The sequence below is a fragment of the Hyposmocoma kahamanoa genome, unplaced genomic scaffold (genome assembly GCF_003589595.1).
Source record: "Hyposmocoma kahamanoa isolate Upper Pololo Valley unplaced genomic scaffold, ASM358959v1 102, whole genome shotgun sequence".
NCBI lineage: Eukaryota > Metazoa > Arthropoda > Insecta > Lepidoptera > Cosmopterigidae > Hyposmocoma > Hyposmocoma kahamanoa.
Genome location: NW_020653337.1, coordinates 119,285 through 143,631, shown reverse-complemented (window position 1 = coordinate 143,631; position 24,347 = coordinate 119,285).

Sequence of the window (24,347 nt, the reverse complement as noted above, 5' to 3'; positions counted from 1 at the left end):
TTGCGCTTTCCAACCGATTAAACATTGCGCGAAAAAGTCAGAAATATTATATCTAATTTCGCCATGTTGCAATTTATATAGTTTATATTTTGTAAGCCATTAAACTTGAAATCTATTAGTATTAAGAGAATTGCGTCCTATGTTTGTAACGCTTTAGTATTTTGGTTTTAAAATAGCATTACTAAGAATACTATCATAGACTATAAATTATCTAAAAACTATCTACAAGACTAAATAAAAACTGTCTACATTCTACAAATGGTCTTGTAGTATTCTAGAAGGGTTACTTCTGAAAAAAGATAAGAATGACTCTTAACACTACCTACAGATAGTTTCTCAAAGCACTCTTGTGATCTACTAATAAAGTTGTGCCCACTTTTACTTTAAATTATCTAGAAACCTTCTTTTAGATATCTTGAGGGAATTTGAACTCTTAAAATATTCAATCGAATTAAATTCTATTAGATGTCTTATAGTATATATTTAGATATGGGTGTGCTGCTTGGTTACAACTGTAATGTCATCTCAAAGACAAATAAGAGGCGCTTATTCCTGAACGTTGTTGCCGAATTCTCAGAGGACTAATCAAAGAGCAATGTTTCTAGTGACGTCACTTGTCAAAGCAAAGGAAAAGAATAAGTAGCACATTTTTGGACGATTTCTTATGATCGATTATTTCTATTTTTTTATGATGAACAACTCGTGCGCCTGATAGAAAGAAACACGCCTGTCCGAATCAGCTGTAGTATCATTCAAAGCTTTAGAACGCAAAGATCTTAGGGGCACTGCCACTGCGCCCGTCACCGTGAGACTTACGTTGACAAGTCCCACGTACACAGGCACACAGGCAATTACAAAATTTCACCGGAACGCAGTAATGGTCACACTACTGCCTGGCGGCAGAAATAGATCAGGTGGCATTACTTCCTTCAAAGAACTCTCTCACGCTTACAGTTAAGTGATTTGAATGGGCTTTTTGCTGTTGCCTTTGTAAACTGCCTCCGTGTCGAACGGTTACCATGCTGGACTACTACGTAGAGATCCCGGGTTCGATCTCGGGCCGGGAGAAATTTATTTTTCACCACCAGCACCACAGGGTTTCTGTGGTGCGGGGCTATGTGTGTGTGCTCGTCGTGTGTGTTCGTTAGCTCAACTGCAATCGCTGTCGCGCTGGGCGCATATAACAGCTCGGCACGGCCGGGCTGGCGGGCCTCGAGCGCTGGTGTCCGGGGACTCGCTTTGGTCGTACCCCGTAAGAATTGAAAAGTGATAGTTGCGCGCCTCGACTACAGGCTGTATGTACATTTTGGAAATATCGCTCTATTTTCCACAGCATCTATTTTTTTCCCAAAGTATATTTAGCAGCTACTCACTTGATAGGTAAATGGTTCAAATCCTCGTAACAGTATATGCCCATTTACATTTTTTGTTTCTAATTATGTACATTTATGCATGTTTAGTTGCATAAACTCTTGCTACCAGTAAACAACAACAACGTGAAAAAACGTGCTCGTTGAAGAAGGTTTACAACCCTTGAAAAACATGTGATAGATAAAAGATAGATAGATAAAATGTTTATTTGTTACTACATTCACACGTACATAATAGCAAAAAATAATAAAAAAACACAAAAACACAAACAAAACATAAGAATAAACAAAAACAGTAAAGTTGCAGCACTGCTAGACACCCAGTTATGTACGTGTACTGCAGCAGTGCAAAAAGGTCATAGCTCAGCGTCGGTGTTTACTCAAGAGCAAACCGCTGATTTTCAGCTATAACCTAGAGGTAATCGCGGATACGATAATCAGCTCGCTGACGTCATTTTTCCAGTTTCCAGTTATATTTAAACATACAATAATAATTAGAATAGAAACCAAATAAATAGGAAGATAATATAAATATATTGTTTAAAAAATAAATTAAAAATATTAGTGATTTAATTCAAATTATATGTATATTGTAAGTGTACAATATATAAAAGCAAAATTAAGAAAAACAAGTGAAATACAGATATGAAAGAAAATTAAATTGTTAGTGGGTTAATCATGGTTTTAATACACAATATATGCAATAGGACTGGACTGGACTGCAATAGGGTGATGATGATGATATGCAGCAATTTTTCGCCACCTAAGCAAAGCTCTGTGAAATACCCTTTTTTTGACTGTCAAGAAGAAGTTCCTTTACCGTTTCCTTGAAGGTGCGTTTAGATTTTAAAAGTCTTAAAGGTGGTGGAATATTATTCCAACACTTTGTTGCGTGGTAGCGAAAACTGCCGGTGAACGCTGCTGTACGATGTCGCTGCACGCTTAGCGGGGGACGTAACGATCTAGGAATATGGTCGTACCGTTTATAAAAGTGGGGAAAATGTAATTTTGAAAAAAGATAATCTGGATTTTTGAATTTTGCAATATCAAACATTAAAGAGGCAAGATGTCTGCGAGATTCCATGTTGAGTATACATGCATTATTAAGAAACGGCGTTATATGACTCCTAGGCGAAACATCAAAAATAAATCTACAACATGCATTCTGTATGCGTTGTATTAAGCGACTTGTTTTATATAACAATCGAGGGCCATAAACAAGGTCTGCATAGTTGAGACGAGACAGCACCAGGGATTCGCACAAAGTGATCCTAACTCCCTCGGACAATAAATTCCTAATTTTATACAAGACTTTCAATTTATAAAAGCAACTTCTTACAACATTTTCTAAACGTTTTTCGTAACGGAGTTCGCTGTCCAACAGAACACCAAGATTTCTAGCTTCATGAACCCGGGAAATACTTTGACCTAAAATACTAAGTACTGGTGACTTGTTTAAAATTTTCCTAATTTGAACTTTTGATCCAAGCACCATAAACTTTGATTTATAAGGGTTTAGTACTAGCGCATTTCGGACCGACCATTCAGCTATCGCATTTAGGTCTTCATTGAGCAGCCGTAATGAATCCGATATTCTCTCAGGCACTTCAGAAAAATACAGCTGAACATCATCGGCGTACAAATGGAATTTACTATGTTTTATTACTTGGACCAAATCAGCACTGTATATTATAAATACTAGAGGACTTAGTATCGAACCCTGTGGAACACCACGATGAACCGGCTGCAAATTGGAAACCATATAAATGCAGTTGCGTTTCTTGAGTCTTACAGACTGGCATCGGTCACTAAGCTAATCACTAAACCACTGAACCGCCCGTGGGTCTAGTCCGTAGTAGACCAATTTTGATAGCAGAAGAGAAACGTCAATGCTATCGAAAGCTCGAGAAAAGTCCAAGAGTGAGAGAATCGTACCACGGCCAGCGTCCTGTGCCACTAGTATATTATCAGTTACGTCCAGCAAAGCAGTAACCGTGTCACGACCCCTTCGGAAACCCGACTGAAGACAAGGGAGTATATTATTCTTGTCTGCATGACATAGAAGCTGATGATATACTGCCTTTTCTAGAATTTTGGAAAGAAAAGGCAGTACACTAATAGGCCTAAGATCTTTTAGTTCACTGGGATTGTCAACCTTAGGCAGTGGAGTGACCAATGCTTCCTTCCACAGTCTAGGAACCTTACCTGTCAAAATGGACCTATTCACAATCGCAGTGATTATCGACAAGGTCTTTGGTAACGTCAACATAAATATGTCACGGCTAATATTGTCACACCCCATTGCATTTGACTTGACAGACAAGATATATTTCGAAACATCCATTTCCGTAACAGGTTGAAGAGTGAAGGAATCAGCCCCAAAACTAGAAGTCTCAAATTTACCTCTCTCTAAACTAACAGCCATATCAACATACCTAGGGACATTCAAAAAGTGATCATTTATCAAATCAGGGTCATCGAAACAGTCGGGAAGGTATTCACTTTTACTCGGGTCTATTAAAATTTTGGTTTTTAAATTTTTCCAAACTTAACACTATCTTTTACATTAGAATTAATAAAATGGTTAAAATAAGATACGTTTTTCATAATAAATACTAGTTTCTACTAAACTTTTAAGGTCCTTGTAGTACCGCATATTTGAGTTTGAATGTTTTGTTTTCGCCCTAGCTTCGTTGTGCAAATCCATCATAAATTTAAGCGTGTCAGTTATCCACGGCAGGGACTTAGGTTCTTTTATATGCAAAGTTCTATAGGGAGCATGCCTGTCAAAGAGTTCCGTGAGCAGTATATTAAATTTGGCAACCATTGCATCAACAGTTGCTTCCGCACCCACAGATTCCCAGTCTATGGAGTTAAGGTCACTAGTAAAACTGTCTAAATTTATATTCTGCAGGGATCTCGAGGTTATCCGCATACGCAGTCCTTAGAATACATCAACTTACCGATGTTGCTACTGCTAGACTAGTTTACTTTAGTTACTTCCACAGTATAATATCCTACGGGATTCTCATGTGGTATAAAGCGGCAGATATTCAAACCATATTTGTATTGTAAAAACGAGCGATTCGTTCTGTGTACCGTCTAGGCTTTCGAGTTTCTCTCAGAGAAAAGTTTATGGAGACTGGTATCATGACTGTGGCATCACAGTACATTTACTCGAATATTTTATATGCCCGTAAAAATATACATAATTTCAATAAGAAAGAAGATATCCATAATATTAACCTTAGAGCCAAGTCCAAACTCATGGTACCACGTTTTCGTTTAACTAAGGTAAATGATTCTTTTTGGGGAACTGTATACGTTTTTATAATAAGATTCCGGAGCATATATTAAGATTACCATGTCCAAAGTTTAAAACTTACATCAAAAGTATTTTAATTGAACTACTTGTACTAATTGTAGTCTTGGCGAGGTTAATCCCCCACACATGTCTCACACCACAGCTCAAAACATATTCATCCGATTGAGCGTTCGCCCATTTTACTACATTCTTTTTTTTATAATATCAAGTGACGGGACGAACAAGTCGTGCGTCTCATGGTAATCGACACGCCAGTCCATAACAGTTGCAGTGCCACTCAGAGCTTTAAATCGCAAAGATCTGAGGGGCACGACCACTGACTCCATCATTCTGAGACGTAAGTTGACAAGTCACATGGGCCTGTAATTTCACCAGCACCCTTACCCTTCAAAACTGGAACACAGTAATGCGGACATTACTGCTTGGTGGCAGAAATAGGTAAAATGTGGCAGTACTACCCTGGACGAACTCTTTCACAAGTGACTCTACTGCTACTAAAGTTATTCTTTATAAAAATTATATTAAACTGTTAGATAAAGATGTATGGAAAGAATACGTGTGTGTATTCCATAGCATTTAAGTTTATTTGAAAAGAGCGTTCCCTAGAGTTTCTTACTCGTCCTTCTCAGGGAGGTATTTAGGAGAGTATTTTAAAAGCGTTCACGTTGTCAAGCTCCTTTTTAATTAATTTGTGGTCAGTAAATTGGAAAGTTCCAATTGCGGAACCCACATGAAAGCTTATATACCATTATATGTTACAAAAAGTGCAAAGAGCGTTTCTTAGATACTTATACACATGCGTATATAGGTACTACACCTAAATGTATCCTACTGCGTTTCTATTGAGTTATAATTCGTTGGAGGTTAGGCGAATGAAATACCATTGTGGTTACTTGCAAAATTGTGCGCGGTAATTTACATTCCTGAGAGATTTGCAAGGTGAGCTGTGTCGACTCACCGCAGTAGTAGACACAAGTTGTTTGCCAGTCCGTGGTCCCGAACCCCGCTATCCGTACCGCGCTCCCTGTCCGTGCTCAATTCTCTCGTTGCCACCAACACTCAATGCGACTTGTTTGCGGATGGTCAGGAATATCGTCAGATTGTTTGCGTTATTGTGAACCTTATATAATTATTTTTAAGTTGTAAATATTGTTTCTTGAATTATTGTAATTGATGTGTCCGTTATAATTAAAATAAAAATAAATAAATAAAAAATAAATATTAAGTAACGGAAACATGTATTATAGACGATATAAGTTATGTAATTTGACCTAACTATAAACATTGTCATTCGACACCACGCAGGTGCACGCCGCCGTAGTGGCGACTAACGTAGCTTACTATGAGGACTATGTTTTAGAATTAAATATACAGAATCGTTTGATTTTGCCGAACACCGCGAGCGGGGCTTACAAAAGTTGACGAGGCAATCCTAAGATTTGCCTGATGATGGCCTACACTGCGGACATTCAATAGGTAATAATAATAATTCCGCCACTCCCATGTAAAAATTCAAAATTAATGAAGTGAGAGTTTAAAATAGATATAGTAATAATAAGAATAATACACACGATAATGATACACGCTATACTGCATTCACTTGACTTCGGTCCGTAAATGTGGTTCAAACCAGCTAACAAGCTGAGAAGACTAAAGATAACAATAATACTATTATGATTATGAATACAAATATCGAGCACACAGAAAAAATTCGGTTCGTGGAGCCGTCGTGCGAGAGTTCCTTCAGAGCCTTTTGCCACATCGAATAAAACAGCCTGTGGAGATAAATTAGTGGTGGTAGAGACGTACTGACATGTGCTCCACTGTGCGGCGCACCAAATCCTAGCTTTGTTTCAGCAAGTCATTTTGACTCGTCACTTGGCTTGTCAGACTGTCCACCTGACCTACGTATATATATATATATACACGTATATATACTCTTTACGTATTGCATTTATTTGAACATCCTAAAATACACAGTACAGGGTCATTTCATTTGCTCTCATAACGAATTCGCGCGATGCCTTATGATGATGCAACAAACAGTGTTTTGTGAAATTTCTATAATTTACAGGCGGAGCGCGGGCGTGGGCACGGGGTGCGGGGCGACGGGTCACGTCGCTCCGTAACGATGTGCACTACATTACCACGGCTCATGTGCACTACACGCGTGCTCTAACCCTTCACAGTAAGGTCGAAAGGCTGCGACTTGATGCGAGCAATATTAGAGGCGGGTCAGCAGTTATTCAGCTCGCGTGGTGCGACGCGCGTCTTAACTTATTAACTCGTTCGAATTCCAAGTGCCGTGTACACGCAGGGCTGCTAACGTCAGCAGAAAAACAACTACAATGAAATTAAAAATAGAAACGGTAACAAGTTTACACGGCGGTTGCACGTCCTCCCACTAAAAGTGCACCTGACTAACATCCGAGGTTTGCACTTAAATCTCGATTCGGTCCATTACCACCTTGAAACCGACAAACCGCAGCTACTGTTCCTCACCGAGACGCAGATCAGATGTCCGACTGACACGGCGTACCTCAGCTACCCGGGTATAATCTAGAGGGCAGGTTTCTCGTGCCGGAATCTGTGTGTACGTTCGTGATGACATCTGTGTCAAGTGTCTCAAGAACCTTGAGCACCGAGTTATTCTGTTTTGTGGCTTCTGGTAGACACAGGAGTTACACAAATAGTGTACTGCTGTGTTTACCGATCGCACAGTGGAGATCAGGAGACGACCAAGCTTCGTTCCGTGGATTAGTTGGTATAGCGTCTGCCACGGTATGTTAGAAAACGTCGGTTCGAATCCGGCCGGATCGAAGGAATTTTTTCAAAGTGTTCGATCTTTGTATTAATAATTATAACAAACTAGTGGAGTAATTTCACATAAAAAATTGAATATCAATTTAAAAAAAATTAAATATAAATATAATTAAGTAACAAACAAAATTCTCTCGATCGCTCCGAGTCAGGTTTTGACGAAACATGCGCGGGAGGACGCGCAGGCGGACGCGCGGGCGGGGAGGGGACGCTATTGCACAGCTAACTAGCACAACGCGCATCGCTTGGTTGTTTTATTCAATTGTTGAGTCTCCTTAAACGCGTAGCTGTGTTCCTGAAGAAAATAACGTGACTTTATTTGTGAAATTATTAAAATTCAAAGTAATTAGTTTGAATTGAACAATATCTCAAAATGTTAAATAACAAATACAAAAAGACGTAAGTGCCATTTGGCAAAAAAAGACTATTTAAAAACTATATAAAATATGACACTACTCAAACGTTCTACTGTCTCTAGACTGATTAAAATACCTATAAGTGGTATTTGGCCAATCACGGACATTTTCACACACAATCTCTTTGGTGTCATTTGAGTCTGTTGTCGTGAATTGTTAACAAAATTCACATTATGCATTGGATGTGTTTATTTTTTATTCATTTTAATTGACTCATAGAAAAAGTACAGTATGCAATCATACATAACTTGGTCTTGAACATGTTACTCAGCAAAACCTCGGGGCCCAAAATATCCGGTCCCTGCATATCGAACCCAAACCTGCAAGTATTGTACAAAAAACTATTTGGCAAAATGATAATATTACAGACGGATTTATATCCGCCGTTTATCAGCGATAATAGTTATTTGTTATGCAGGCTGCAAAGTTGTTGTTTGACGCGAGTGCTTGTATTAAAACCTAAACAAGCGAAGAGCTTAGATTGAACCATGAGCGAAGCGAGTTAAAGAGAGTGAGAGATACAGCGAGGAAAATGGTAGATGAAAGAAAAACAGTTGAACTATAACAAATCAATTGTAATAAACAATATTAGTTATTTTTTGTTACGTTGTCAATTTAATGTCAACAATAATATAAATGTAGATTATTCACATTTACATTATTTATACATGAGTACGACAAATCGCGTAGTTGAACGTGTCATTATGTTTCAAACCTAGGTACACCACGGTCCATCGTCAAGTTCGAATTTCAAAAACCTTTTCCACGCTAGCGTGGAAAAACGCTTTTGCGTGCAGATTTCTAATGAGAAAGAAAGTCTTTCCGAGCTAGTGAGGTGAAAAATCTATTTAATAAATCTTTACACTTCTTAGTCGTTTTCTTCATTGTTCGTGTCCCTGAAATGAAAGGTCGAGATGGTAGGTTTATGGACGATTTTCTTCCATCTGGTTCTTTCATCGGCCTCTCTCAGGGTCATTACGTCAGTTAGGAGATCGACCGCGGAGTCTCTTTCCCTTCACTTTACCACCATAACCAGTTTGTCAAGGTTGTCTGGTTGTCAGCGAGCAAAATACTTCAGGATTCTCTGGTAGGATATTGTGGAAAATCTACTTGCGATACTGAGCTGCTTAAGTATGGAACGGTTTGTCCTTCTAGCGGTCCACGTTATACGGAGCATCCTTGTTTAACACCACATCTCAAAAGAGTTTTTTTTCCGTTCTGACACACCTACCTACTTTTTGGCACGATATTAAATGTTCGGTTGACCCAATTGCCATTTTTAATCCCATTGCCGTAATATTAACGAGAATATATGAAACGTGACCTGCCTATATCGATGGCCCCCACGTAAACCATCGAAAGTCAAATTTGTCGTTTTTTTTTTATTCGCGTAATCGGTTTCTATTAGGTTATATTTTACATCCACTTAAAAAAAGATTTAAAAAAGTGTACGTAAAATAAAATAAAATACGTAAATCATCGAAAATAACGTAATATTTCCGAAGAAGTTTATTGAAAGTGGAGATTCGATTATTTAGGCGGTGACGGGTGTGATGTGAAAGAGACGAAACTACCACTCTCGAGAGTTTACGCGGCGGTGCTGTTAGTGTGCACTGAGTAGCTGCTGTAGGAACATGTGTCAAGTTAACAGCCATATTTTGTTTTGCGTTTTAAATTATAGCGAAGCTAACGATGAATTGCTCAAAGATTTCTACCAGATGTAGGAAAATAATCGATTTAGTTAACACAGACAGTTCCATTCAGGGAGTAACTGATGATGAAACACCTAAACCCGGTAAGTTTAAATATTTTTACATTTTATTTTACATCTACTATGTATTTTACACTTACTTATTAAAATAATGCGCAGCATCTAGTTTTTTATTTACATGTAATGATTAAATATGAACTTTTAACATAAGAACAACGTAAATCATCGAAAGTAACAGGTTCGATATTATACTACGGAATTCAACTTCAGTTTTATATCGGAACTGGTAAATTCGATCGTTTACGTTGAGTTTTGTGAACGAAAAATATCGAAACTGGCACTTTCATTTTTTTAGCACGGAATTAGAGCTTAAAAATAAATCTAAACTGACAATTTCGGTATTGTACGTTGAAATATAAATTTTTTTATGAGTTTCGATGTTTTTCGATAAAATGAGTGGCATTTTTGAAATGAAATTATTGCTTCTGTGTCATATTCGGTTATAATTGTTTTAGAATCACCAATACCCGCTACATGCATCTTTAGAGACTCAGAATGGGCCGCTTTAGAAAATTTAATTGATGAAGAATAGCTGTCATTAGACACTACTTGGCCGTCGACGAATTTGCTAGAAAACACACTTCCCAGTGGTCTGGGTGATCCCAGTAACAAAGAATTGTGTATTTTAGACAGCTTAGAAGATACACCTTTACCTGCCCCATTACAAGATTTTGAAATTCCAGAACAAAGCCAAATTTAAAATTATGACCTTGGCGTTACTAACTCATGTTCTAAATCTGAACAGGTGCAAACTAAACCAGAAGAACACATTGATAATGCTGTACTATTTAAATTTGTGGACAGTAACATATCAACTCACGATATTCAACTTACGCCAATCAATAGCCCAATGACAATCGCCAGTGTCGAATCTTTCATAACTATTTCGGAATGTGATTCACCGAGTACGAGTAAGTTAAATAAAAAAAGAAAAGTTACATTCAAATCAAACCCTGGTAAAAAAAGAAAACGATGTGAAGAGAAATGGATAAACAACAAAAGAATTGATTGAAGAATTTATTGAATTCTGGCCAAGAGTACATTACAAGAAAAGATAAACTTAAAGATGAAAAAAATTGCGTCCAGTCTGCCCACAAACATGGAAACTTAAATGCTATGAAAAATTCGACACTGAAACCCGCCAAAACATATTCACACAGTTTTGGAAACTGTCAGATCATGTCAAGCAGTGGGAGTACATTAATAAATTTTCTGAAAAAAATAAGAAGAGAAGCGTCACTATCGAGGGTCCTTCTCGTCGAAATTTTACGACAAAGTATTTTCTCCCTCTGCCCTCTAGTTCTGATCAACCAGATTCCACCTATGAACCTATACAAGTTTGCCTCAGAACTTTCTTGAATACTTTATGTATCACAGACCAAACTGTTCGAACTGCTAATTCTAAATTAATTCAAGAAGGAGTTACTTTGTCCGAAAACAGGGGAAAACACCTAAACCATCCAGTTGTGCAAACTGCTGAAATGGTAAAGAGTGTATGTGATCATGTCAGTCAGTCAGTGCTCAGACGAACTCTTTGAGTTGGTGCCTCCGTCACTCTTTTACCACTGCACGACCCGCCGAAGGAGAAGACTCCATCCCCACTTCCTCGATGCTTGGCACGTCACGACCACTCGAGCATCTCGTTCGTTCCTTCCCCGAACCAGTAAGATGTAGAATGGCCTTCCTCCTGAAGTGTTCCCCTTGCGCTATAACATGGAGTTCTTCAAAAGACGTGTAAACAAGGTTCTCCGGAGTCGGCAACGTATGGGTGATGCCTCTGGTATTGCTCGTGTCCATGGGCGACAATGACCACCTCCCATCAAGTGGCTTGTCTGCTCGTTTGCCTACTAATTAACATAAAAAAAAAAAAAAAAAATGTCGCTTCCTTTCAGCCAGTCGAGTCGTATTGTACACGGAAAAGTACCGATAAGCTATACCTGGACAATAATTTAAGCATGAACAAGATGTTTTCGCTTTACAAACAATGGAACCAACTAGCAAATTATGGTAGTCAAGCGCTTACGGTGCGTCAGTATACCGATATAATAAACGAAAATATGAACATTGCATTCTTTATTCCGAAGAAAGACGTATGTGATAAATGTCATTCATTTTCAAATAACGAACACCCAACAGAACAAGAGGTAAACGCTCATTCTCTACACTTAGAAAACAAGAAACTTGCAAGAGAATTCAAGCAGAATGACAAACAATTAACTCAAAGTAGATTCGAGGTTGTGTGTGCTTCATTCGATTTTCAAAAAATTTTAAATTGTCCCAATGGAGACATTGGTTTGTTTTATTATAAGCGAAAATTATCGGTTTACAATTTTACGGTTTATGACTTAGCCGAAAAGGAATGTTTTTGCTACATGTGGACAGAATGCACAGGTAGTAGAGGAGCAAATAAGGTAAGCAGTTGCTTGACACTATTTATGAAGAAGTTTATTGATAAAGGTGCAAAGACGTTTTTGTTTTGGTCTGATAATTGCTCAGGCCGAAATAGAAACAGAGTCGTATATTCCATGTATATGGCTTTATCGAAACAATATAATGTTGACATAACTCACAGGTTTTTAGAAAGAGGTCACACTCAGAATGAGGGTGACAGTATACATGCCTTAATCGAGAAAGAGTCAAGAGGGAAACTAATTTATACCCCTGATCAGTGGTATGCGTTAGTAAGATGGGTCAAAACTTCGGGGAAACCATATAATGTAATCGAAATAACTCAACAGGATATCTTTGATTACAAACCATTGTTGAATGAACGAAACTAGAAAAAAGATACAAACAATGCTATTATATCGTGGAACAAAATTAAAGAAATTAGGGTGGATAAGGATGTGCCAAACAACCTTTTCTTTAAATATGATTTAAAAGGTGAGCAGCATTGCTTAAATTCTGTTGTTGGAACTAGAAGGCGTGGTCAAAAAATAAATAAAAATACCGAATTAAAAATGGCATATCCTGACACTCTTGCTATTACCGATGCCAAGTACAAAGATCTCGATTCTTTGTGTAATTCAGGGGTGATTCCAAAGGAATATCATAGGTTTTATAAAAATATTTAGCACGGCAGCAATTCTCAAGAAAATGAATATAATTCAGATTAAAATAGCATTATTATATAATTTTTGATCTCTTAAACCAGCTTATGGTGCAATTATCGTTAAGAATTGTTTTTATGTAAACATAGTTTTGATTCTATTTTTATCTAAGAGAAGATTGTTATTTTCGTTTATATACTTGTCATTAAAAAATGTATACTATAGAACACAATGTCGTATAACAAATACATAGTTGTTTCCCATAAGAAATTTGCCGTTGTTATAAATACTCCTAATTTCTAAGACTGATTCAAACCGATTGTGATTTTAGTGTAGTTACAATATAATTGTAATAAAGAAGCACCAATAAAGATATTTTTAACAAAAATATATTTTTTTCTTAAAATATCACAGGGATACTACATCGAAAACGGTAATACCAATGACTTTCTGACGACGTAGACAATTTAAATTGCCAGTTTCGTTAGCAAATGAAGTAATATACTCAGCGTAAATAAAGGAAACAGCCAGTTTCGTTAAAATAACTAAGAACGAATCCGACGTAAATAATTGAAAGTGACAGTTTCGTTATGAGATGTAGTTATGATCTCTACGTATACTATCGAAACTCTAGTTTCCAAAAAACTAACATATATTCCTGTAAATAAGTATGACGTAAATAAAGCGCTTAATTTATTGTTTTTTATTGATATTGCAGGTTTAATGTAATCTTTATATTTTTTAAATTATCTTACAATCAAACTTTAAAACGCTATACTGAAAAGTACCTAAAATGACTTTCGATGATTTACGTAGTCGATATATTATCAGCTGCCTTTACTTTCTTTACATGCCAGCCCTGACTTTACTAAATATAAGTAGACAATGGAGAATTTAATTCCTTATCGGCGTTTAGAGCGCGGGTGCGAGTCCGAGGAACAATTTTTATACGAACTACAAGTGCTCTCTGATTGACGGAAACGTACAGCATACTTCCCGACACGGAAAAAGATTGCCCTTGTGTGCGAATCGGCTCTAAATTAAATAAAAGAGATGGCCTAAATCATTGACCTATCAACAAAGGTCAATGGCCTAAATGGAAAAAAGTCAATAAAAAGGGCCTGCAAAGGGTATTATATTACAACTTGGAGCATACGTATTTGCATATTTTGGAGGGCAAAAAATGTTTCTGGAAGAAAAATGTGTTATAATTAAATGACGAGAAAATTTAAATTGTAAGCTTAAGTACAGACAAATTCAACACTCGTTTGAAATTATAGCAAAAATGGCCGAATACCTTTTGTGAAGGGAAATGAGCGCTGCGGTGAGATTTTCCAAGCTTATTATGCGCTGCGATTAATCTCTGCACGTACTCTCAGGAGAGAGGCCAGCCGGATCGCGCCGCCCGATCGGCCCGTACGGCCCTTACGTTCGGCGGGTGTCTGCCCATAATTAAAACACAACTCAACTCACACTGTGTTTTATTTTGACGCTCGTTCATTTTTTCATTTTGTCAACAAAAACAACGAAATTCGTCGAGCATCGCTTTTGATCTTGTCTACGTCTACGTCTACGACACCTAAGTAGCAGATAACTAACATCATTGTCATCATCAACCCATTTATCCGTCTACTGCTGGACACGAGACGTTATAAGCAGATAAGGTCTATGAAAATAATGTTTCTATTATCAAGCAGGCATCCATAACTAGTCGAGTACGACTTCGACGAGTCGAAGAACTCTAATAAGTATTAATGTATCTTTAGGTGGAATAAATACTTAGCTGCAGCACATAAACAAGCTCGATTAGATTTTGAAATGTGTGTCGTCTATGGAAAACCTGTTAGTGGATCTATATTTACCAGCAAGTGTAGCAGGCACAAGTGATCCAAAGAGTATTGCGAATATAATTAAAGATAATTTTAAGTACTTTTATAATATGGATAATTTTAAGGTTGAGTCGTCACTACTTCGGTCTGGGGTGCCCAGTATTGAACCCTACCATGTGGAGCAACCTACCAAAATCACTGCCACAGAGGTAAGGTTGGCCATCAATAATCTGAAAAAAGGCAAGTCTCCGGGTTATACTATATATATAATATAATATATATATATACGGGCTCAGTATTGAGCACCTGAAACATGCAGGGCTACACATAAACAGAGTTTTGTCTTTGTTATTTACTTTTTGCGTGAGACATCATATCATATTTGCCACCAAATCTGATGAAGACTATGGTTATCCCTCTTCTTAGGAACGGTATGGATGAAACAGCCGATAAATCTAACTATAGACCGATCGCACTAGCTACTGTAATAGCTAAAATTCTAGATAGAATATTAGACGTTCACCTAAGTAGTGAGATAAATCTGCACGATTCGGCTTTAGAAAGGGTTTATCTACCGGAGCTGCCATTTTATCACTAAACAGAGACCACAGTATATGCATGCTTCTTAGACCTTTCAAAAACTTTTGACCTGGGGACATATGATATGCTTTGGACAAAATTGAAGAATATCACCCGAAGTAGTTGGTATTTTCTCACATTAGTTTAATAATCAAAATAATTAGTAGCAGTAGAGTCACTTGTGAAAGAGTTCGTCCAGGGTAGTACTGCCACATTTTACCTATTTCTGCCACCAAGCAGTAATGTCCGCATTACTGTGTTCCAGTTTTGAAGGGTAAGGGTGCTGGTGAAATTACAGGCCCATGTGACTTGTCAACTTACGTCTCAGAATGATGGAGTCAGTGGTCGTGCCCCTCAGATCTTTGCGATTTAAAGCTCTGAGTGGCACTGCAACTGTTATGGACTGGCGTGTCGATTACCATGAGACGCGCGACTTGTTCGTCCCGTCACCTGATATTATAAAAAAAAGAATGTACTAAAATGGGCGAACGCTCAATCGGATGAATATGTTTTGAGCTATGGCGTGAGACATGTGTGGGGGATTAACCTCGCCAAGACTATTTAATTTGTATGTAATAATCTGATTGAGGAGTTAAGCAGCATGCATGTCGGATGTCGTATAGACAACATAAGTGTTAATAAGTGTTGTGAACGTGAGCCTTCTTCGATGTGCACGATTCATCACAACGTTTTCCTTCACCGAAAAGTTCATGGTAAATTTCCAATGAAACTTCGCACATAAATTCCGAAAAACTGAAAGTGCGAGGCCGGATTCGAACCCATGACCTCTGCGGTAGGTCCAACCATTAAGCAATCACGACTAACAGCTAATAACTAGCAAACGGAAGTAATTGGAAACATTTCACAATGTTCCCAACTGAATAAACGAATTTAGCGAAAGCGCGGCTCGTTACCGACGTAAGTAGAGCCATCTCCGAGCTACGAGAACTTAATCAATTCAATGCGATGTCTTTTCATTTGTACTTTTTAGGAAAATTCACAGACAAATTACTATCATAATTATACATAAAGATGAGTGATGCCGACGATGCTTTTACGTTGCGGCTCACAAATTAACTTGCTTTTCCTAAAATAAAACTCCACTTTTCACTTGACATGTATATGTATAGAACGATCAACATGACAACAAGCAAAGAAATAAAATAGTCTACGAAGGAGTCCGTAACAATGAGTATTCAAATGCTATTAACAAATTTCCACGTTTAGTATAATCATTACTCGTCATAGTGATATTAATGAGTTAAGATCGGTGATAAGCAAGCACGTACGCAAGGGTACATGTTTACACATTACGTTACTCGCTTACACCCATCTGTACTTGCGACACGTGAAAACGTTATTGCTATAGTTACCTTTTCCGCAGTCAGTTAGAGACAACGACAACATTATTGGGGGTAATAAAACAGTTAAAGGACCAAACAAAAACTCGCATCTTATCAACAGCTTCGACGCCGACGGGCGTTCGGCGGTGAGACAAAAAACGGGTTTGTAGCATTTGATCCCGGGGTCGTTTTAAAGTTGCAACCGAATCCGAAAGAGCCCAAATGCGAGGATCGAGTGATCCCGGGACTGGTTGTCCAAAAAACTCTAGGCACCATACATTTTCGTTAATAACACCTACGGTCCTTACTTGCTGTGCCATCCTAGTAACTTAATATAATAGTTAGTTACGACGTCAGCTACTTTGTCCTCTTTGATTCTAAAAATTTTGAAGGACTGTAATTGAAATTTACCTCAAACAGCGAAAGTAAAGCAGATATTTGAAGGGCGTAGTATTTTGTCAAAGACATTTTATATCTGCACGAATTTATACAAAGCAAAGAAGAGAATCAAGATGCGAAAAAGAAATATCGAGTTTTAAAACAATAAAACGTTCGGGGAAAAGCGTAAACAAGAAACGAATGAAATATAAATGAGTTACAAATTGAATTTTGGAAGAAGTGGAATGATCCGCGCGGCACCGCGGCACTGCGGCGTTGAGACTCTGTGGCGCACCGCGACACCCGGCCACCACACCAAGTGCCGCGCGTTACAAGTTTGACAATCGACGGCGCCGGATGAATAAGACATGAACAGCGAGTGGAATCGCAGATATTATGCAAATTTGCTTTAAGAAAATATTGCCAAGTTTCCCAACCGAGGAGGTCGAGCCCGAATAAGAGGTGCGCAGCGGCTTCAGCATCGAGCGCTTTTCGAGGCCGTTTCGCCGACGTGGACTACTTTCGTTTTACCAACTTGTTTAATTCATCATAATTCCTGACACAGTAAGCAAAACTTTGTTTGTTTAGTTTTGTTGCAGTTTAGTGCCGTGCGTCCATACCGGTGGTGGTCACACGAACTTATACATATAAAGCATACGGAATTTGTACTATATGAGGATTAAGAGCCTTCAGCTTGCCCTTTTATCCGGTAGCGCAGTCAAGCCCATCAGCGGCCAACTGCAAAGTGTCACAGTTAAAAAATACTATTTGAGTTTTAATTAGAGTATATAAACAGCAGTGTCGAGGCGTGAAAATTTTCCTTGGTAAAGCCGAAGCTTTAACTTTTGAAAAAACAAAAAACTCTTACTTTAACAAAAATTTCTTTCCCCGTTAAAAAGGCGCCTTGACGACATTTACACACAACACTTACATGTTAGCACACAATATACTAGGGCACTTCAATTCACAGGTATGCTTAGTCTACACATAAAATAACCATAGCTTTTATAGTAATTTTACTTTTAAGATGCCCGTCGCGATGTGAAAGTATGTAAACAAAGTCATGAATGCTGAGTGTTGCTATTTTAATTACCTACGAGTTACCATGACCTTTTACATACATTCTTTACGTACTCCTATTAGAAAGAAACACCCAATTAAATACAAATACGTATGTAACACTATTTATCGTTAAGATTTACAAAATAGAAATTAACCATATTTTGTATTAATTTGTTATTATAATAATTTTGTTATATTATTTTAAGAAAGTTCTACATATGGCAACGTTTCTGAAATTAAAACAAATTAAACTATAACATGTTGGAATAAGGTTTAAATTTAAATGAACGCTATTCGACAATAACTCTACCATTGCGGCTTCTCGGCCGCCATTTCTTTAGATGTTATGTAGCGGATTTTTGCGAATGTGTGCGTATATTTTGATGGGAGCGCGTAGATTTCATGAACGAAATAGAACTCGCAGATGCACCGGCTTACGTCGCGCTGATTGGTCGAGATGCGTCGGTACATGTTATTACGCGTTTAATAATGAATATTTTGAATAAATGTTAATTAAGTGGTACGCGCGTACCCCGCGCGCTGCTACTGGTAATAGGTACGCGGAATATTTTAGGCAAGTCGGTGGGAAGCGAGTTATATGAACGCCTCGCCACAGATAAACAGTGATTCAAAGGTGATCTTCGAGCCAGATAGTCATGTAACGCGAATTTTTTGGGATATTATAGTAAAATGCCTAGAGAGTGTAATACGTCTAAAATGATTCAAATGTTTTGGACTTAGTACAAAATTTGTGCAAATAAGACTTGAGGAAACCAAAAGGAAACATTTGAAAACACATTGGAGCTTATAAAATTTCAGAAAAGCGGACTTTGAATTTATTTCAAAATGAAGGAACTGTTCGCAGTTCAAGAAAATACGTTGTGCCTTCTAGTAAAAACAGGAGTTAACTTTAGAAAGGTATCGATAACTCAAGTGACAAAAGGATACGTACAAACCAGAATAGAGACTATGTCACAATTTGGGATCAGTTCAGATTGGTACACTCACAATATATTAAACTGGTTTCTGCATGTTAACGGAGAGAGATCGCATATTTTGTTAAGGATTATTTTGAGAAAGGACAAGGAGAGTACTTACACACAACAAAACGTACATGCAGGATTAGTTAAAGGAACTGAGTCATGAGAGCATGTCAGAAGCCGAAGGGAGAGAGTCCATACACAGGAAGTAAAACTACCGCAGATAAATAATCCACGATTTAGTGGAAATACAACGATTGGAGCAGATTCAGAGATTTGTTTAAGTCAATATAAACACGAAAAGAAGAGTTCAAGCAGCGTACAAAAATTGCATGACCTAAACAGTAATGTGAGTGGAGAAGCAGAACAAATTTTGAAACATACACCTATTACTGAGCGCAACTACCTACTAGACCTGGAGTCACACGAAGAGTCACCAGAAGACAGTAATAAGAGGGGCATCGTGAATCCGATCGTGAATAAATTGTCTCCTTTCTCAGTAACCGAGCACAATACGTTCCATTAGAAAATTCGGATAAAGAATCATATGTAATCAAGACCCTTTACTTCAAAGATGCAACAAGTGAGAGATTTCATCCAACAAGGTAGTGTTCTTAGCAGTGCTCTCTTTTTAATCTACATAAACGGTCTGCCTAAAGTCATATATATACAATGAAACCTGTGTTATGTTCGCGGATAATTTTATGTTTTCATGTAACAATAACATGAATCTAAACGAAATAACCCTAAACTTCATAGACACAACTGTAGCGTGGCTAAACGACCATAATTTAGAATTAAATTTTAACAAAACTAAGATAATGCTAGAGACAAAAACTCAATTAAATATAAATTTGGAATATACGGAAATAAAACTAGAATGCGTGCCACATCATTCGTTGCTAGGTATAAACATTGACACCAACATTGGTTTGAAATCACATATACGTAAACGTAAACGAATAAAGCTTAAAAACGGCATATTACGCCTGCGCTCACGCGTGACTAAACTACGGCGCAATAGTTTTGGGAAACAGCGTAAATACCCATGAGCTCTTAACCGCACAGTGTAAAAAAACGTATATAAATAAATAATAAAATAAAAGTAAATATAAAGCAAGTAGAAACCTGGGGGCCTACTATGAGCTTATAAGCAACCAGCCAAGTTCCATACAATTCACTTGACGTGGTAAAACTGAATTGCTTAAATTCATATCATGACGTAGGTACCTAAAATTGTTTTTAACATACGCTTCGCACTAGGGAAACCCTGCCTCGCGGCCGCCATGGACACACATAGGTAGACAACTACAAATTACACCCAAACTCGTGACAGAAATAGATGTAGGCCATATAAATATTTCTCCCGACCCGGGAATCGGACCTGGGACTTCTGCGTGGCAGACTAGCAAGATAACCGTTCGGCCACGGAGGTAGTTAAACGGGAATGTCAAGGCAAGATGATGAGTTTTACTTTTTAAACATTAATTATTGTCTCTGGCTGGCTAGCTGACATCTGACAAGAGCAAGATGGAACTACATACTAATTCATATGAAAGAAATAGACAGATGTACTGCCCTGGGAGCGTTCAAGCACTATTAACCGGTTGTGTTCAAAATGAGAATAATTACATTTTTTAATAATTTTATTATTCGTTATACTTATTACGTTATATTGTCATATCGGCAACTTTTCAATCATACTTTTAAATTTGTCGTAAGACAAAATTACATGTCATGTCTAGTCATTATCATTGTAATGAATAAGGTGAGTTTGTAATTTGATAACATAATTGGAACATATCTTGTATTCGTACATTTTCATTGATTAATGTGTTAGAGTCGAATTTGGCACTATTCATAAGTTGATTTCCTTTATTTTTGTAAGTCAATAAAATGATTAAAATACAATTTAAAAATTGTAATTACATTCGTGCTAACAATTTATCAACAACAATACTCTGTAGATGGGTAACTCGAACTAAACGAATCAAAAAAGGTTCAATTGTTTATAGTATTTATTTGTTGACAACTGGCTATAGGCAGCCTAAAAACATAACAAAGAATTGTGCAACTGAAAATGTAATAAAACTTGAACGAAATTTCTTAAAAATGTAACAAAATCTCCACATTTGATAAACAAAAATTATTCACGGAGCAACTTTCTTTAAATTGCTTATTTTAACAAATGAGACCGATGCACATGGATGCATGGCAAATGACACATCATAATACGATTTTACTATGAAAGAAAAGGTGAACGGATTTCAGATATCATAATACGAATTGGATAGCCTATTCAACGTACGAGGTTAAACAGGATTGCTATAAGAGCTACGGCGTAACAGTTTGGGGAAACGCACAGAAAAAAACGTGTCCGGATTCTTGTAAATATAACGCAAGTAGAAACCTGGGGCCTACCTGCAAAAGTTACTTTATGATTAAATTTTTATTGAATTGATATTCAATTATTTTTTGTGAAATTACTCCACTAGTTTGTTATAATTATTAATACAAAGATCGAACACTCAGAAAAAATTCCTTCGATCCGGTCGGATTCGAACCGACGTCTTCTTGCATACCGTGACAGACGCTATACCAACTAAGCCACGGAACGAACCAACGGACCTCACGAATGACATCTCTCGCCAGGACTGGTAGCTGTAAAGGTACTAACTGGGTGATAAATCTGTCAAAGATTTCTCATAGATGGCGCTACGACTAAAAAGTCGTTGAAAAACCAAGTACAAAGACACGACGCAAGCACATAGAAAAATTCGTGAGGTCCGTTGGTTCGTTCTGTGGCTTAGTTGGTATAGCGTCTGGCACGGTATGCAAGAAGACGTCGGTTCGAATCCGACCGGATCGAAGGAATTTTTCTGAGTGTTTTTTCTGAGTGTTCGATCTTTGTATTAATAATTAGTTTATGATTTTCGGTCAATAAAATTATTAGAATGATTAAAATTCCATTTAAAAATTGCAGTAACTTATCAAGAATACTTTAAAGATTGGGAAGTCGAACTAAAATTTTCAAAAAACGCGCAATAGTTAATAGTGTTTATTTATTGACAATTGGCTATACAGCTTAAAGGCGCGGGTACAGTATCATTTCCCTCTTTGGATGCCATTCTCATCTAATCACGTTCACGAACGTGGGTTATCGGGCAAGGACGTTAAAACACAACTGGTCACACTATCGATTTATAATCACTTTCATAATCGATTACAATGAGATTTTACAAAAATAAGCTTCGTATTGTAAGTCAATGTTCGTATTCCACTAATTGACACTTAATTTAACGATTTAGTAAGACGTTCCGCACAACACGTGATGCTAGGACAGGACGTCGACGGATGATTGTTCTCCTGTTTTTCCTGACGCGAGAACTCGCGCCCTAACCGTTATCGTGACAGGTGACAGTTGATGCTATCTGTTTGAATTGCATCAGTGCTGTGCGTTACGTCAGAGTGAGACAGGCAGCACATCTCACTCTAATAGACACAAACTAATCGACGCGCCGTCAAACTTATAAAGATAACAAATAAGTAAGTAAAACACGGTTACGCTGACATTTGGAACCTCTAATTATATATTTAGATTTACTAGGATTTGAAACCAGTGCATTTCGACTAGCCCATTCGCTTACACTAGTTAAATCTTGGTTCAGTTCATTAATAGCTCTTATCGCATCAGTAGGCGGAAAAGAGTGGTAAACCTTGGCGTACCTCTACCCACCGTTTCAATCTCGGACTTTACAATGTCTTTCATTTTGCGACTCCACATGTTGCATTCTATTTGTAAGGAACGACCGAAACCAGTCACAGACATCTCCACTCACCATCTAGGCGAATACAAGTTCGGTACTGATACACTCAAATGCGCGAGAAAAGTCTAAAGGACAAGAACACTAACCGTACCCGTATCTGTGGCCGTTATAATGTCGTCAATGACGTGTGCTAGAGCCGTATTTGTGCCATGCCCCTTACGAAAACCCGACTGTACAACAGGCAGTATGTTCCCTTTTTCTAAATACCTAGTAATGTTACCTATCTTGCTGGCTCAAATAACTTGTTCAAAGGTAAACATTCTATTACAACTTGTCTACAGTTAAAGAACTTCCAATTCAAATATAGGAAATGCGTCACTAGACGCTAAGAGTTTTTACGAGAGACTAACTCCATGGCGAGAAATCCCTTCTTCAGACCGGTTATTACGGGAAAAGATAATGTTGTGCTCACAAGGAAAGTTTGTTGGATTTAAACTTTTCGATTCTCGCGCACTCCCAATCCCGAGGATTTGACGTAATCCGGGCGCAGGTTGACTCGGCCGCAGCCGCGCGCGCGCTCGCGCCACGTGCTGGCTGTTTACTTAGGCTCGTCCGCAAATACAGATCATGCCATATATTGGAAATTTGCTATCACAAACAAACTGAAACAGTGCAGGTGTAATGTTTTATCAGTATTATCCCGAAATAATTTAACTAAATATATAATGATAATAAAACTCAGTCATTACGGAAATGGAAGGCGAAGCGCCGGCTCCGGCTGGCGGTGCTTATGCTCATTATGTGTGTCTTTATTGAATATATACGTTAATCCCAATATGCTTTTGCCATTTTAAATACGTAGCAGTCGTTTGTCGACAGGTGTCAGAGGTTCAACGAGCTTCATTTGCAAGTGAAATGTATGCACTGTGTCAATTCCTACCACCGCTGCAATCCGTAAATTATGCAGCAAGTGCACTAGCACGTATCTACTTGCGATATTTATTGTGAATCAATACTAAATATGAGAAACTTGTATGATATTCCGATAGCGGCGGTCACAATGGCAGCAAAGCAACTCTGATAGCCGATTTGTAAGCCTACGGCTCAATTTCTCGTTTCCAGCGCAGCGCCCTCGTTGCGCCCACAGCCTGATTGATGATCCCTACAACCCCCCGCGCACCCACTCCCGTCCACTATTCATACCCGCTCGTAAATTAACTGCAGTTTGTAACAAAACGCCTGGAAGGAGCGCTCAAGGGCGATTGTTCTACTTCTCTTGGTCCACCACAGCCCGCTGTATTTGCAGCTGCAGCCGCCGCTGTGACGCTGCCCGGGTTCTTTTATTGTAGTCCTCTACCCGAAAACGCAACGCGCTCTTCTTTCGTAATCGACAACAACAACAAGGATGAGACAAACAAGTGCGGTTTCTTCGGAAATTACAGATTTGCTCAACGTGCTTACAGATTTCCCCGGTGAATAAATGCAATGCAAGGAATCGAGCTATGGAAACTTTTGTGCGATTATATTATTAATTTGGAGGGCGGGAGGGGTCGGGTTGTATCGTCCATTAAAAGTTCCCGCCTTAATTCTGTTTTAAAATCTTCCGGCGGCGATTTATCAAAACCTTAAAAGATACATTTATCTAAAATATAAACTC